General features: G+C 41.0%; 1 protein-coding gene across 6 annotated transcripts in view; it reads left to right on the top strand.

Moving 5' to 3' along the window:
* zmiz1a (zinc finger, MIZ-type containing 1a) overlaps positions 1-16,402 on the top strand; it is a 153,951-nt gene that overhangs the window by 24,924 nt on the left and 112,625 nt on the right. For 4 of the 6 annotated variants that reach the window (XM_054737677.2, XM_054737676.2, XM_054737672.2 and 1 more), the window contains exon 2: positions 5,332-5,443. The exons of the other annotated variants lie outside the window; for them this stretch is intronic. The gene's annotated coding sequence lies outside the window, so the exon portion shown is untranslated. The remainder of the gene's footprint in view (positions 1-5,331; positions 5,444-16,402) is intronic. 6 annotated transcript variants of the gene reach the window in all.

The raw sequence follows: 16,402 nt of genomic DNA, 5'->3' as shown, positions 1-16,402 counted from the left end.
CGATGTTGCTTTCCCTTGTGCTAAGGCTGTGTTTGCAATCGAAGGTAATAGCAGGCAGTGGAGCGCTCCGCAACAGATGGTGTTGTAGCTCAGGTTCACTGATGTCATGGTATTTACCAAAGTGATATGACGATTCAAACATCTTAACTAAGCATACAAAATAAGATGAAAAGCTTCGTCGAGTAGTCACAAGAGGGATGGTTAGCGTACACCAAATTAGAGGCACATAAGTGGGCGCTTCTTGAAAAGAATCTTGACTTTGTAATCATATCAGACTTTATCGAGGGGAGATTTTAGGTAGGGTAAGTGCTTGGAAAGGAAATCAGAGAGAGGCTGCCTAGGGAACGTGTTATCATAATTACCTGCTGAGCAATGACTGCAGAACCGGTGTTGATGTTGACTCCGAGCTGCCCTCTCCTGCCTCCGACAGGGCTGTCTTGTGTGGGCCGCTGCCTGACTCCACATCTCGTTGTGCTCTGTTCTTTGTCTGTTTTCATCCCCCCCTCCCTCTTTGTAGCCAGGAACAGAGACTGCTGGCCAAAAACTCAAATATTGTTTTGGTGAGATCAGGCTCGCAGATTGAGGACGGACTTGTGTCAGTTCATACGTGCAGGTTTTGGACTGCTTTCGGGTCACTGCCGGGTGCCAAGATGAAACCTCATCTCTGTTTTGTTCATGTAGGACTTGCCAACATTTTAACAAACAAATTAGAATTAATTTGCTTAAACGATATCCATCTCTGGCCTCCTCGTTGATGACATTTAAACAAGAGGAAATGAGTATCGCGGAATAAAAGAGTGTTTGTTTTCTGAGAATGGTATTCCTTTGGTAATTTCCTCTTGATAAATATCTGACAGCTCATTGCAAAGTGTTTTATCTTGCCATAAGGAAAACGGTTTCTTTCTGCTCCAATCGATTCCAAAGACTGCTGCTGCTGTTGCTTAAAATGACATTCTCTGGTTTTTAAATGTCTCTTTATTTGCATAAAGGCAATGGACATGCAGTCCATCTTATCTGCTGCTAGTTTCAGCATTACGTTAACTCCTTCTTCCTTGCATTTGTGTCTCTGGCTGTGTTGCAAATTCTCACTCTTTCCTATTCCATCTAGCGTCATTGACTGCTGTTTGCTGTGCTGGGGGCATTGATTTTTACTGCTCTCTCTTTGGTTTAACAGTTGATGAGTTGTGTTAAGGCACCCAGGGACGGCCCTGCCTGTTTTAAGCAGATGAGGTTGGCTTTATAGCCCTCCTGGTTCCTCAGCCTTGGATGATAAGGTGCAGATGAGCATGTGATCTGTCTACGAGTAGCCACTCGAGACCGCGATTCCTCCCCCAGGAAGTTAAAGTAAACGTGGTGTTTAAGGGCTTTCGGAAGACAAACTTGGGCTTTGTCTCTGCAAATAAAATTGGTACGATTGCCAGGACTGAAGTTCTGAGAGGGTAACTCCAGCCATGATGATAGAACAAGAGGCTCTAGTCTTTTGTAGAATTGACTCAAGAGTTTGAAAGGTGACAAGAAATGTTAGCCTAACAGTCCCGTACAACCTCTGACATCCTGCACAGGCTGAGAAGTCATGGATACAAAACTCATTTAACACGATTAGTCTCTTTGAGGATTTTACTGCAGCCTCTATATCCAGGATGAAAGAGTTTGCTCTCCTGACAGGAAGAAGGAGGGGGGAAAAAAGCTGGGGTGTGCAGAAACTGCACTGCAATATTCACCACGTTATTGAGGAACACATTGCTTTGTGCTGTGTTGCTCTCAACACCATCTGTAGTGTGCTGCTCAAGTGGTAGCAATTTTCTTGTAGTCTCATGTCTCTCACGCGGTATTAGGAGTGAAATTCGATTGCAGATCTTGATGTTCTAGTGCATTTAGTTTCTCATAAATGTTTGCATTCCAGAGTGATTTCTCCCCGGCAGTTTCCAATATGCAAAGCTGCGCGGCTGTCAGAGCATTTAGTTCACTACGGAGATGTGGGGCTCAATCTCATTTACAGACCTAGAGAGAGGGGAAGACCCACCGGCCCAGCTCTGCTGTTAACCTGGAATTCAGTCTAACCTCTGGAATAAAACCAGATTTCACTTTGACAAAAAATATCCAGTGGATTGATTTAAAACAAGTGAAAATCACCACAATAAATGACTTAATGGTGGGCCTTCTTTCCAATTTAATATGATCTCTGTTAAGCAGATCACCTTTGCACACTGAGTACACAAATGCTTTTGAACGGGTCCATCGGCATGTGTTATAGCTGCGTAATATCAGCTTAATAGCCTTATCTGCCAGCAAGGTAAGGGACATAGATCTTGTAAATCACATTTGTGTGCAACACCTGCTCGCCTCCCTGCGTATTTATGGTTTTCTCCTCCGCCTCTATCCTCTTCTTTTTGGCCTCTGTCCAAAGTCAACCCCCTCATCCCACTTTAGTTCTTCCGTATGTCTATTTTTTACGTGGATTAAACATGTGAGCGGCTGTTGTTTTGAATAGGTGGGACCTTTATCCACATTGTTTGCCAATTACAACTGAATCAGGCATAAATATGGTCTTGAAAAGAGAAAAGAAACTGTTTGATTTTACAGAGTCTAAACTCTTGTGCGGCAAAATTTCTTCCATTATTTTAAGAACGTTTCTAAAAACGCATGAAAAATGTGTCCGTTTTATTTTGCGATGTTTGGAATAGGGTTTCCACAAATGGCTATTTTGATAGTCGGCTAATTGTGTCATGCATAAAAGTTTAGCTTATAGCACCAGGATGCTCTAATATACCCGTCGTTAGCTTCAGCAACTTTGTAACCTGTTAACACAAATGCTACAGTCGAGGTTGGCATCTTAAATCAAAAATACATTGTACACAGAAATGACGTGCTCACAAATGTATCCAGTTAAAATAGTTATTTTTGGCTTTGTAACAAACTCATCCATAGAAGGAGGAGGAGCGGTTGTTTTTACCACTGTAACATAGCTGGATAAAGTAAATCATCAGCGTTTGTAGCATCAGAGCAAATACATGACATATATACGTGTTGTAAAGGTAATAACATCATTATCACTCATTTTGTTGCTGCACCTATGAATACAAGTAGCTCTCTGTTGATGTTAGCAGCTAACAAGAGGTAGTTAGCTTACAGAGGCGATTATTCATTCTTCGCCATGACGTGCTTCCTTTTAAGATGCTCGTGCATCCGTGATGTGCTCCCATGAAAGCAGAGTCTCACTTAGCAGATTTTGCACTCTTAAGTGCTTCTCTTTTGTCTTTGCAAAATGCTCCCAAATTTCTGAGCTACGTAGCCGACTCGTCATGATATCTTCTTTCTCTGGTGATTTGAAAGCTGACCTGGGAGGCCGCTACTGCGCCTTGAGCAGAAAGGCAGAAAGCAGCGCCGAAGGTGCCGCAGCAGGCGGTGTGTTGATATAATACAGCCTAGCTGAAGCAGAACAACATTTAAACCCTAAAATATATTATAGTACCCTGCCTGTTTGCACAGTGAATGCTGGAGAGAAGCACCGCCCCCCCGTGACCCTGCGTGGACAAGCAGGTATAGAAAATGGATGGATGGATGACAAATATTGATACTAGGGTTGGACCGGTATATCTGCCCTATATTTACAGTTTTTTATACATCAGTGTTGCTCGATATATGTCCTTAGTAAAGCCCATTTAAAGTCAGGCACATCTTTGGGCAGCCCGGTGCTGTTGCAGAATTTAATTTAAATATGTTTTACATTCACTAATAACATCTGCATAATATATACTCTAAAATAACTTTATTTAGATGTCTGACTTTAACACTGAGAAGTGCACAAAGTTAAGATTTTACTGTTAGTTAAATTCAGAGTTCCGTGTGCATCATCTGATGTTATTTGTGACATTTGAGCATGAACTTAAGGTGGAAAATGTCTAGATATCAGCCATGAAAATCGGCAGTACATAAGGACGATCGGCTGACCGTGTTGTCTCCTATATATCAGCGTCGGGATTGGCAATAGAAAAATCAATATTGGTCCACTGCTAGTCAAATATCGGGATGTTTCACATTATGATACTGAATTGATGTTAAAATGCAGTGTATTGATTTTTTTACATGTAAACCTTTCCAGTGTTTCTTTTGTGTTGTAATTCAAACTCTGACTGCTAGGTGGCGGTAGTTTTTACAGCCTTCTTTCTGACGGCACAACGAGATCTTGCTGTAACACTGAATGTGTTTTGGAAGCACCTGGCCTGAATTTTCTAATTACATTAAGTCTTAAAAATTCCAAATATTATGGGCTGATTTTTACGGCCGATATCTAGACATTTTCCACCTTATTTGCGAACTAAAACATCACTGATAGCATTAGTTGATGCACAAAATTTCTCTTAAACACTGAATTCAACCGACTGTTAAATATTTATTTTGTGCTCTTCGCAGCGGTAAAATCAGACTAACTAAAGTTCAACAAATCAGTTAAGAATTAAAATCTCAAAACTGGTATATAAAAACAATTATTTGTTGGAAATAATTTTTGTGAGTATTTATAATATAGATGTTATTCATAAATATACTTTTAAATTAAATTCTGCCGCAGGGGTGTGACTTTAAATCAGCTTTACTAAGACCGACCGACATATTGGTTTACCCCTTGTCTCATATTGTGATCTGTCTGTCTGTCTGTCTGTCTGTCTGTCTGTCTGTCTGTCAACAGAATCAAACGTATTTCATTTCTTCTCAGCCTTTCAGCCTGAAAGGGTTGAATTCAAAAGGACTTGGGGTCGGATAATCAAAGTTGAAATTAAAAGTTGTGCAAATGGGTGAATTGTTATGCTAGTACCCACGTTTAAGTTTGTCTGTGGCTCTGTGTCAGATTGGTATCGGCCTGTTTTAAAGTAGGCAGTGAAGCAGCGAGTAGAGACTAAAGGGGGTGTATTAAGGCAGTGAATCTGCCCTCCCTGTGTGTGTAATGGACTCAGGATGAGGGCTGACCAAGCACCGGGCTGCTGATAACCTTTGGGAAGGACATTGTTCCTGTGCAGCGGGGGTGGAGGTGGTGGGGTTGCTCTGTTTAGTGTGTGTGTGTGGGGTGGTGTTCACATAGGTTTGCTGCAGTGTACACACTGGGTGTGTGATTGGTGGTGCAGTTGTTCTTTGGTTCATTGGCTCTCCTGCAGGGTTAGGAGGTAGAGTAAATGGGGCAGTATAGCAGAGTCCCTCCTGGCTTCCTCCATACATTTTTCAACACCAGCGCGTATTTCTCTGTGATACATTTGTCCTCTGTCTGACCAGGTTCTCCCTGGCATTCCATTAAGAGAAATTTAACAGCCTTTTCCTTCTGTCTTTCCTTCCCCTCAGATCTCCTCTTAAGGAGAGGTCAGCGAAGGACCGACCGTGTGTGAGAAATAAATGCAGTTTGGGGCAGGGGAGGGGGAGGAAGCCTAGCAGCAGCACCATCGACCGCACACAGGTACAAAAGAAAAGAAACAATTAGGGCTGCACAATGTATCGCAAATATATCGTTATCGTGATATCAGCATGCGCAATATGCATATCGCAAATTACAGATAAATATCACAGTGAATGGTCAGCTCAGATGTTTTCTGCATTCTGTCAGATGGAAGCATGATGTTATTTTAATCCATCAGATAGAGTAGGGACGTCCCGACCAGGTTTTTTTTTTTTTGCCCTCGAGTCCGAGTCATTTGATTTTGAGAATCTGCCGATACCGAGTCCCGATCCAATACTTTTGATACATAAAAAAAAGAAAAAAAAAGAAAATGAAGAATAGTTCCAGAATGTTCCTTATTTTTTATTTAATTGCCTTTTTATTTAAATTTTTAACAACAGATCACTTCTGTGAGGTAGCCTGAACAATCAAGTAATAAATAACATAAATTCTTCACTTTTGGACTTTATTGCAAATATAAAAAGTCTAATATAAAAACAGATATTACTTCTACTTAAAATATCTGGCAGGGCTCTATTTTGCCTCGGCCCCCAAAATGCTTAGATACGTCCCTGGTCATGGGAAGGAGTTTTGAAGGTGATCTGAATTGTATCAACTATATAAATACTACATGCTGATAAGTTATTGCTTTATACAGGTACAAACGTGTAGTGGGATCAATCTACCTACATTAGATTTTTTTAAGAACTTTGTTTAGTTTTCTTGGTTTTTATTTTCCTATCTTCCAGTCCTGTCTGTCTCTGATCTTCCTGCATCTCCCAGTCCTCCTGAAACACTCCTGTCTGCTTCCTTATTTTTCACCTCACAAGTAACTTTTTAACTAGCAGATCAAATTGATCTATTGACCGCAAAAAAAAAAAAACGCGGAGTGTGCGCCGTGCTGCCCGGCTGCACCAGTGACGAGCGCTGCAGTGCGAGCGTGTCCGCACGTCATGCTCAAATACAGACAGAACTTACCAGAGAGAAAATGAACGGACACGAATGACTTGTGTGTTAATTATATATATTTTTGGTGATGTCACTTAGAAACTTAGAAAATGTTACTGTGGCCGTGTGCAGAACGCAGCTGGAGTTCATGAATAATCAGCGGTCTGCCTGCCGCTCTCTGCATCTCTGCCCAAAAGAATCCCCGCTACTCTGAGTCCATATAAATAATATAATATAGTTAGAAACTGGATCTATTTTCTGCTCCTTCTGGGTGTGTAAGTTAAGGGCATCAGGGGAGCCTGACAACCTTTAAGGAGAACCAAGTTGCTCTCCTGTAATTTGAACCCAGCATCCAACTCCGGATCGGGGCTTGGATCGGGAAGTAAAGCCCAAGTCCCGATCAGTCTGAAACCACGTGATCGTGGCCAATTTCCGATCATGTGATCGGATCGGGACATCCCTAAAATAGAGCTCTTCGCCCATTTAGCCAATTGGGTGCGTTCTCATAGGTTAGATGCCCACCCCCGAGGCGGACGGCATAACTAAGGTGATTGATGGTTAGCAAACACCTTAGTTAGCTTTGTTCTGCTGATTCTGCTTTTCCCGGGATCCACTGATTGCCTATTCTTGTTCTTTTTCTTTTTCCCTTTCTTCACATCTTTTGCTTTTCTCATTTTTATGAATTTTTAGCCATTTTTAAATTGTTTTGTTTTTTATTATTTTTGTTCCTGAGTTAAGTTTTTATTCATTGCAAGTAATATCATCATCGCAATATTAATCACTGTTACCGCATATTACAGGCTTTCCTAATATTGTGCAGCCCTAGAAACAATATATATGTTTATATGACTTTAAGCCAGAACTTGTTTATTATGCACGCTGTCCTTTTCCTTTACTGAGTTAGAGCACAGAGGGTTCTGGTTCTGACTGGACGCTCGGTTGCAGATTTTTGGGAAGGAAAGCCAGCTAGAAACCTCTGAGACAAATGTTTTACTTAATATTCCATCTTTTAGTTCTTTTTAAAACACAGAAAGGTTTTATTCACCTGCAACGTTTCGTTTGCAGCCGCAAACGCAAAATAAAACCTTTCTGTATTTTAAAAAGAACTAAAAGATGGAAATACAACTTCAACACAGCAAGAACACACCAAAGATTTTTTACTTAATAGTATTTTATTGTCCTGTAAATCAGATTTTATGTTATCATCATTTGGTTGAATTGAACCAGTTTCAGATGGAACTGGATTGTATTGGAGTTAATTAGACTCAACAGAATAGCGTGTAGTTAGATTACAAATGAATGTGGTTTGTAAGATGACTTCTCTTGTGAACTGTGAATAAATTATGCTTTGTGAAAAAAGTGTGCTTGGGAGAAATCATAGAAAATGTGATTATGTGATGAATATCTATTTTATCATTGATTCATTGACGCATTTGGAAAACAAGCCTAGAAGAATTTCCTCTTATTATTTTGTAGTTTACATAAGTTTTAACTCTAAAATTAATGTCCGAATGCACCTCTGTGTGACTTATAATGACCCCTATTATAGCACTAGAGTCTCATGTAAGCCAGACCTAAAAAGATCCTGACATCATTTTATTGTAATTTAATTATTGTAATATAAACTCTAAATATCATAATGTTAAAGAATGCATTTTAATCCACCTGATAGGAAAAACTTTTAAAATAACTTGTTTATAAAATAAATCCAAGTTAAAGTTAAAATTTAGTCCATTAAAACTAGGATTTTGTGGTCCAAAGTCTCCCACCTTGTTTCCACGTTTCCCTCATCATTTCTCTTTCCTCAGATACGTTGTCCCTGGAGGGATTAAAGGGAATGACTAGGTGGCTTTAAAGGGTGGTCGGGGTGGATCAAAAAGCAAATAAATAAAATGCAAGGTAATCTTCCCCAGTTCAGTCACTGCTTGAGGGGCTTCCACCCTCTGCAGCGTACACACACACGAAAACACACGCAGATGCTGTGTACACATGTGCAACAACGCAGATAAACCAAAGAGATTAGAACAGAGCTCAGAAAGTGACGGGTATAAAGCACAAGTGCTCGTGCACCAGCCCTCGCACGCTGAAAGAAAAGAAGGAACAGATCTTCAAACTGTGAAACCACATGACTGCAAACACATGAAAGCAAAGGAAGGCAACTTTTCCTGCTTTTCCTCTGCGTTCACGGCACCGTGCTCCCTTTGTCTCTTGTCAGTGGACTAGTATGTTTTGGTTCTTCTCCCCCTCACATTTACACAAACAGCTGATCAAACAGCTGTGTAGCTGAGGTAAAGAGTCCAGACAAGCAGCGTGGCTGAGTAATAAACATCTCCTTTGACTTCCTTTGTTTACAAAGTCTTCCAGCGCTGCAAACATGCAACAGACTGTCGCTGATAATGTCAAAGTATGTCCCCCCTCTAGCTTGAACTCAATGCATTTTTAATGCTAATAGCATATAATTCTGTCACTGCTGTCACTGCACAACGTGGCTTTGTGATTAAGGAATCAACCGCCGATGCAGGGAAGAGTATATATAATGGTGAGTAACTGAGGTGGATTTTTTATTGTTTCTTTCTGGAGGCAACCCGAGGACTGGTCATAGTTAAACACAGCCTTATAACATGCGAGTCGGATCAAAAATAGTATTCTCTAAGGTGTCTTATCTTCAACTCAGGAGACGGCGAGGCTGTTCAAAAGGCAGGAATGTGTATTTTTATCCCTGCTGGTGATTTTCATTCTGGTTTTCATCTAACGGCCCATTTTTCATTTTCACAAGCCGGCCTTTTTTGGGTTGTTTGCTGCAAGAGGTTCTCACAAACAACCTGAGGTATAAAAGCGGTGAGAGTGGGAGGATGAGAGAGAACATTGTCTTTTCCTTTTGAGCTCAGGGACAGAGGAGAACAGGTTGTGTGAGGATACTTGCTTTCCTTAACGTTGTCTAACTCTGCCTCAGGGCGTCCCTTCCTCCTCTGATGCAGCCGAGCGTTTGGAGTTGGAATCTGTGCATTTCTCTCATTGTTTCCACAAACTGCTGCAATTCCCAAAAGTTACTCCGGACTTGTGTCACCTGCTGAGATAGTTATTGTGTTAATTAAGATAAAGAAAGGGAACCTGTTTATTAGGGTTCCAAGCCCAAAGGGCATTGGAACCCTATTGTTTTTCTACGGATTTTTTTTTTCATTTCATTATTATTCTGCTCCGCTAATACTGTATGGGGGCAAGAGCCTGAAATTGCCAGGAAAAATCTGATATGGCAGTCTGATAGAAAATCCTGACCGCTACTCAGGTTCGAAAATTTGGACCCCGAGTCACCTAGGTGGTGCTATTGCGGAGGTGAATACGTTTGAGCTACTAGCTCCAAAACCATAGGCCCTACAGTCAAAAAACTTTATATGGACATGATCCTTGGATGCATCTGCATCTTTTTTGTAGTGGCCACGCCCATTTCCGCCTAACTAGATTTTTTGCTAGATCTCAAAAAACGCAAAACTTAGTTTTAATCACCTATTCGTCATTTTTCGTCGAATCAACTTCAACCTTTGAACATATGATCTATGGAGGAAGAGAAGTTGTTGTGATGAGGAAAAACGCGGAATTATTGAAAATGGGGTTAATGACACCATGTCAAATTCAGTGCGCTAGCTAGCACATGTCCTAATTGATTATATCTTCAACAATTTTCAAGATAAAATGATGAGACTCTAGACCCTTACAAAGTATGAGCGGCAAACCCTATCTACGCAATTTTGTTTGGATTCACCAATAGGGGGCGCTAAAGATTCAAAAAGTTTGTTTCAGCAAAACGGCTTGATGGATTTCCACAAAACTTGGCAGATATGTTAATCATTGGACCCTTACGCTATATTTCAAAAATGATTAAAAAGTGGGCGTGGCTTATAGGCTATAAATAGGCTTTAAAAGTTTTCGCCCTTTTACTCATGAAAAATATATATTCTGTACAGAAAGTAAAAAATCAAATCATTCATAGTGACATCTACAATCACAGAAAAAATTTAGAATTTTGTCCAATAGATGGCGCTGTTGTACCCCAAAAATGTTTATGGCATGTTTCTCCCCATTACATTCGTAAAAAAACAAATGGTCTCATCCAGTATGTTCATTGATTCAGTCAAATTTAGATGAGTATTTTAAAAAATAATTTAAACTTATGCTAATTAGTAGAAATTTGCATAGTAAGTCAAACGTAATTTCGTTAACTCCTCCCGGCCGTCCAACACAATCACATCACTACTTTCCCTGACAAGAGAGGAGGAGCGGCTGACCAAACGATGTGAAGGGATTTTTGATAATTTGCTTATTTGTTTTTATATGATTTTTTTAAAATAATTTTTTGGAAATGAAACTGTTTTTTTAGCATAACTTCAAAAGATTTTGACATTTTTCAAAGCTATTCATAACCACCATACCTAAGGTGAATTCAAGTGGATATCTTGATTTTCAGCTTGATTCAACAATAGGGGGCGCTATAAATAGGAAGAAATTATACTGCTGAACTGGCTAAATGGATCTGCACGAAACTTAGTGGTTGTCATTATTATAGAGTCGTAAGACTACAATATCAATACGGTAATGATTGATCAAAGTGGGCGTGGTTTATGATCATTTAAAATTTCAAATTTGAAAAATTTCCTAAAAATCATTGTTTGCATGTAAGAGGCTAAGATTTTCAGGTTGTGTTAACTGGGTAGGCTGGAGCTTATGTCACGTTCTGGTCAGAGTTGGGATCGATACTTCAACCTTTTAGAGCCATTCCCATCTGTACCTGGTCGACCCTGCCCGGATAGCTCCAGATGGCCCCAGCTTGGCCCGGTTGATTCCACACATCCTTGCTTATGTAACCGGATTACAGGATACAATAAGATAATTAAAAGAAAAAATAAACAAATGGGCCAATAATTAGGTTCGGGGAGAATTGGAGGTTGTTTAAGAATGACTGGAGTCACGGGTATAGCATGAAACGGTTTATATACTAAATTTTAATAATAATGGGAAATATAACACATAAAGATAACACACAAAAACAGATGAAAACAATCGACAATAGTAAAATGCTCGGTATGAGATTTGATCATATGAGTCACAAGTCAGCCGGCGTCAAGTCAAATCCCCACGCTTGGGGTGAAAGTCAGAGTCCGGTGGTGCGATTTTTTCCTACCGCACCGTTGAGATTGTTCACAGAAGAGAGCAGTCTGCTCTTCAGTTACTTGAGATGTCCTGGTTCGTTCAGTGGTTAAGGCTCGCCATCTCCCTCGTCAGGAAGAAATCCAGTTCTCGTTCCAAGTGAGTGATCATAGGAGTCGGGATCAAACCCAAGGAAAAAAAAAAAAACCCAGCCAACGCGCTCCAACGGTTCCCTCCTACAGAGGATTGGTTCACTCTGTCGTCTCCACACAAATCGCGTTGGTTCCAAGTTCCTAGCTCTTATTAGAAGGAGTCAAGTCCGCCTCTCCCTCTATCTATGCGGCACCCAAATCAGGGTTCTTCACGGCCTCGACCGTTGTTTTTTTTTCTCTCTCTCTCTCTCTCTAACCGCTCAGTCTTTGCTTTCTGTATCTGCGTGCTGCACAGCCGTTTGTCTCTCCTCTCGCTCAGCTGCGTCGCACGGTTTTATTTCGCGGAGGCGGGACTTATTTCTCTCAGCCAATGAAATTTCAGATTCCCACCTGGACCAATAGTATACAGCTTTCCTCTTCTGTTTCTGTTAGTGATGTTCAAGATTCTTGTTTTAACTGATGTTTAATATTAAACTCGTTATTTTAGTTATTCACCCTTCCAATAATTCATTATGAAATTATCTATTAGTTAATTAGATATCTATTAATTAGTATTGTTAATTTCCTTAATTTATATTTTATATTTTATCTAAATTGAGGATGGATCATATTAGTAAGCCAATTAGTTAATACCTCATTAAGGTTCTAGCTTCTGGGTTACATCCTCCCCCATTAAATATCATGCACGTCCCTGTGCATTGTTTCTACGGGGTACACAACTTCTTGAGTAAGAGAGTCAATAAAAGCTTTATTAAGTCCTTGGAAAAGGGACCTAACTACGGTCACTAGTGGATTGCCCAATTGAGAGTAAGTTAGTCTTTGAGGAGGCTGACTACTTCGTTCAGATCTCCTGACATACATCTCTGGTTGCACAGTATCATGCTCATCCGTTTCGGTTTGATTCTCAACTGAGACAGGATGAAGTGAGCTCTCTGTTTCCGACAGAGCTGATGAGCTATTCTCTAAGACTTTGGTCTTTTCAGATGTATGTGTCTGATCGTGTATGATGGGTTCAAAACTTACATCACGTTGCTGCGACTTTAGGACACCATCCAATTGAGGTAGGTTTGTGTTAGTTTCATCCCCCGTTTCTACGTCAGGTAAGTATACTTCGTTTTTTTTCGTTTTTTCAGGTAAGTATGTTGCTGCTTCTTTCACTCTTTCAGGTAAGAATGTCGCAGTTTCACTCATTCTGTCAGGTAAGAATGTTTCGGTGTTGATGCCTTTGTCAAGTAAGGACAATTCAGCATTTTCATTACCAGCTAAGGTTGGTTCCTTGCGATCCCCTGTGTGTAAGGATAGTGTGTTTTGTTGTTGAATATTATTTACCGGTCCTGAATCTGCTATGAGTTCCCTATTTGGCAAGGTGACCGCTATTTGATAGGATGGTCGGTTTAGCACTTGTGGAAGATCAGAGTAATAAAACTCATCTACCTCTTCGTCAAGTGGCTCATCTGGGTCAGGTTCTAAGGCTGAACTCTGTCTTGTATGAGGTCTGCTAGGTTTCGTAACGCGTTCTGTTTCATTTTCTAATGAAGAGAGAAAACCACAAGGCAGTAAAAGATCTCTGTGGAGTGTTCTGTTGGGTCCTTCTCCGTTCTCTGGTTTTACAGTGTATACTGGCAAGTTTTCCATCTGTTTGAGAACTATATACACTGTTTGCTCCCATTTGTCTGCTAATTTATGCTTTTCTCTTAAGCGAAGATTTCGGACTAAAACACGATCTCCCACACCTAGTGTGGACTCACGAATGTTTCTGTCGAACCGTTCTTTGTTCTTCCTCGCTGTTTTTTGAGAGTTTTTTATGACAATGTCATAACTCTGTTCCAGATGACTCTTCAGTTCTTTAACATACTGAGAATGAGTTATAGAGGGCTTGTTCAAATGCGGTAACCCAAAGGCAATATCTATAGGCAACCGAGGCTGCCTACCGAACATTAGCTCGTAGGGAGAGTATCCCGTCACGTCATTTTTTGTACAATTGTACGAGTGAGTAAGTGGTTTTACAAAATCGCGCCAGTGATGTTTCTCAGTGGCTTGTAAAGTTCCCAACATGCTGAGTAATGTACGATTGTACCGTTCAACGGGGTTGCCACGAGGGTGATAAGGGCTCGTTCTGACTTTACGGATACCAAGTAAAGAACAAAGTTCCTTGATTGTACGTGATTCGAAATCCCGTCCCTGATCACTATGAAGACGCTCAGGAAACCCGTAGTGGACTAAAAAATGTTCCCACAGGTTCTTCGCGACGGTGGTGGCTTTCTGATCTTTGGTTGGGATGGACACTGCATACTTTGTAAAATGGTCTGTAATCACTAAGACATCTTTAGTGTTCTTACTGTCTGGTTCTATGGAGAGAAAATCCATGCAAACTAACTCCATAGGTCTGGTGGTGGTAATACTCACCATTGGAGCAGCTTTGTCAGGGAGGGCCTTCCGACGGATACATCTTTCGCAAGTTTTAACTTTGATTTCGATATCACTAGCCATTCTTGGCCAGTAAAAACGGGACCGAATGAGATCTGTCGTACGTTCAACCCCAAGATGCCCCATATCATCATGTAGGCTTTGCATGACTGTTGAACGTAATGAATCAGGCAAGACTAACTGCAATGATGTCTCTGGTCCTAATTGGCGTCTCCGGTACAGTAAATCATTTTGAAACTCAAACCGTTTCCACTCTCTCAAAAGGTTAAGAACCACCGGGGGTTCTGCAATAGTATCAGTTGGCGGTTTATTGTCAGTCATAAGCAGCTGAATGACTCGGCCAATGGTTGGATCTTTCCTCTGCAAGGAGACAAGGTCAGCATGGTTATACTTGGGCACAGCAAAGAAACTGTCACTATTGTCTTCCAACTGGAATAGGTCTGGAATGGCCGCTGCAGACATGGCAAGTGACTGAACTAAACCACAAGGAGAATCAGTCTCATCCAAGACCATGTGCTTTTGGCATGTTGCCTTCACTGCTTCGGCTTGAAGGTGAAGCTCGACTTCTTTGACAGAGGATAAAAGATGAGATCGGAACTCATCTAGTCGTTGGCATTCCTCAGTGAATTTTGAGTTGTCTTCAGGTTTATCATGCAGCCTCCTAGACAGGCCATCCGCGTCAACGTTCTGTGTACCTGCACGGTATCTGATGTCAAAATTATAGGTGGACAACGCAGCTAGCCAACGATAGCTCGTTGCATCGAGTTTTGCCGTTGTTAAGAGGTAAGTTAACGGATTATTATCAGTAATGACAGTGAATGTGTTCCCATACAAATAGTCATGAAACTTATCTGTTATGGCCCACTTTAAGGCTAGAAACTCCAACTTGTGCGCAGGGTACCTAGTTTCACTAGAGCTTAAACCGCGACTTGCATAAGCGATTACCTGTGTGACACCGTTTTGCACTTGGTATAGCGCTGCACCGAGTCCGGTCGTACTAGCATCTGTGTGTACTAGATATGGGAGTTTTGCGTCAGCGTAGCCAAGAACTGGCGAAGTGGTAAGTTTTTCAATAATAGTTTGAAAGGACTTCTCACAGTCTTGGCTCCAACGATTCCCAAAGGGTTCTTTGGGGTTCAAGTACTTTGATCTACATGGTGGTGTTTTAAAGTTTTTCCGTTTGGGTGGATAACCAGCCGTGAGAGATGTTAGTGGCTTGACAATATTTGAGTAATCTTTAACGAAGCGTCGGTAATAACCGGTAAATCCTAAGAAAGATTGGAGTTCCTTCAAAGTCTGAGGCTTCGGTCATGTTTTGAGTGCTTCCACCTTATCTGGATCGGTTTTTATGCCATCTCGAGATACTATATGTCCAAGATAACGCACAGATGTCTGGAAAAAACGACACTTATCTGGTGATAGCTTGAGTCCGTATTCTCTAAGCCGTTCAAGAACGTGAGAAAGTCTGGTTTCGTGTTCTTCCAAGGAGTTGGAAAAGACGATCAAGTCGTCTAGGAAAACTAACACTTCCTTCCGATTAATGTCCTTCATACACTTTTCCATAACCCGTTGGAAAGTGCTTGGAGCATTTGTTATTCCTTGTGGCATACGGTTAAATTCATAAAACCCAAACGGGCAAACAAAAGCAGTTTTAGGTTTATCCTTTTCACACATCTCTATTTGATAGTAACCTGACTTGAGGTCCATCACAGAAAACCACTGTGATCCAGCGAGAGCAGAAAAGGACTCCTCCAAGTTAGGCAGGGCATATGCGTCGCGAATGGTTTGCAGATTAAGCTTTCTATAGTCTATACATAGACGTACCTCACCATTCTTTTTCCGAACTACCACTATTGGTGAGGCAAATGGAGACTCCGACTCTCTTATTATACCGGTTTCCAAGAGGGCTTCCAAATGTTTTCTCACGGCTTCATAATCATGTGGATGGATCGGCCGAGATTTCTGTTTGAATGGGGTCTCGTCTTTTAAGTTGATGTGATGTCTTATCTGTTGTGTATGACCAAAATCAAGATCGTGGTGCGAAAACACATCGGAGTAAGTGTTAAGTTTGTTGGTGATCCTCCCTTTCCATTCTTCGGACAAGGGCGAAGTACCGAAGTCAAAACTGAGAGGAGGGTTTGAAGGTGAAGTCTGTTGCTGCGAACTACACGCCGCAAGTACTTTCTGATCACTTTTGTCAGGTTCTGGATATGGCATAACACGATCGGCTTTAACTAACTCAGCGATCACACAGTTAGTGGGTAATGTGATGTCATGGTTAGTTTCGTTTCTTAGTACAACAGGTACTTTG

This window comes from Nothobranchius furzeri, chromosome 12 (genome assembly GCF_043380555.1).
Source record: "Nothobranchius furzeri strain GRZ-AD chromosome 12, NfurGRZ-RIMD1, whole genome shotgun sequence".
Classification (NCBI taxonomy): Eukaryota; Metazoa; Chordata; class Actinopteri; order Cyprinodontiformes; family Nothobranchiidae; genus Nothobranchius; species Nothobranchius furzeri.
Note: the sequence above shows the minus strand (reverse complement) of the source record. Positions and strands in the feature narration are given on the sequence as shown.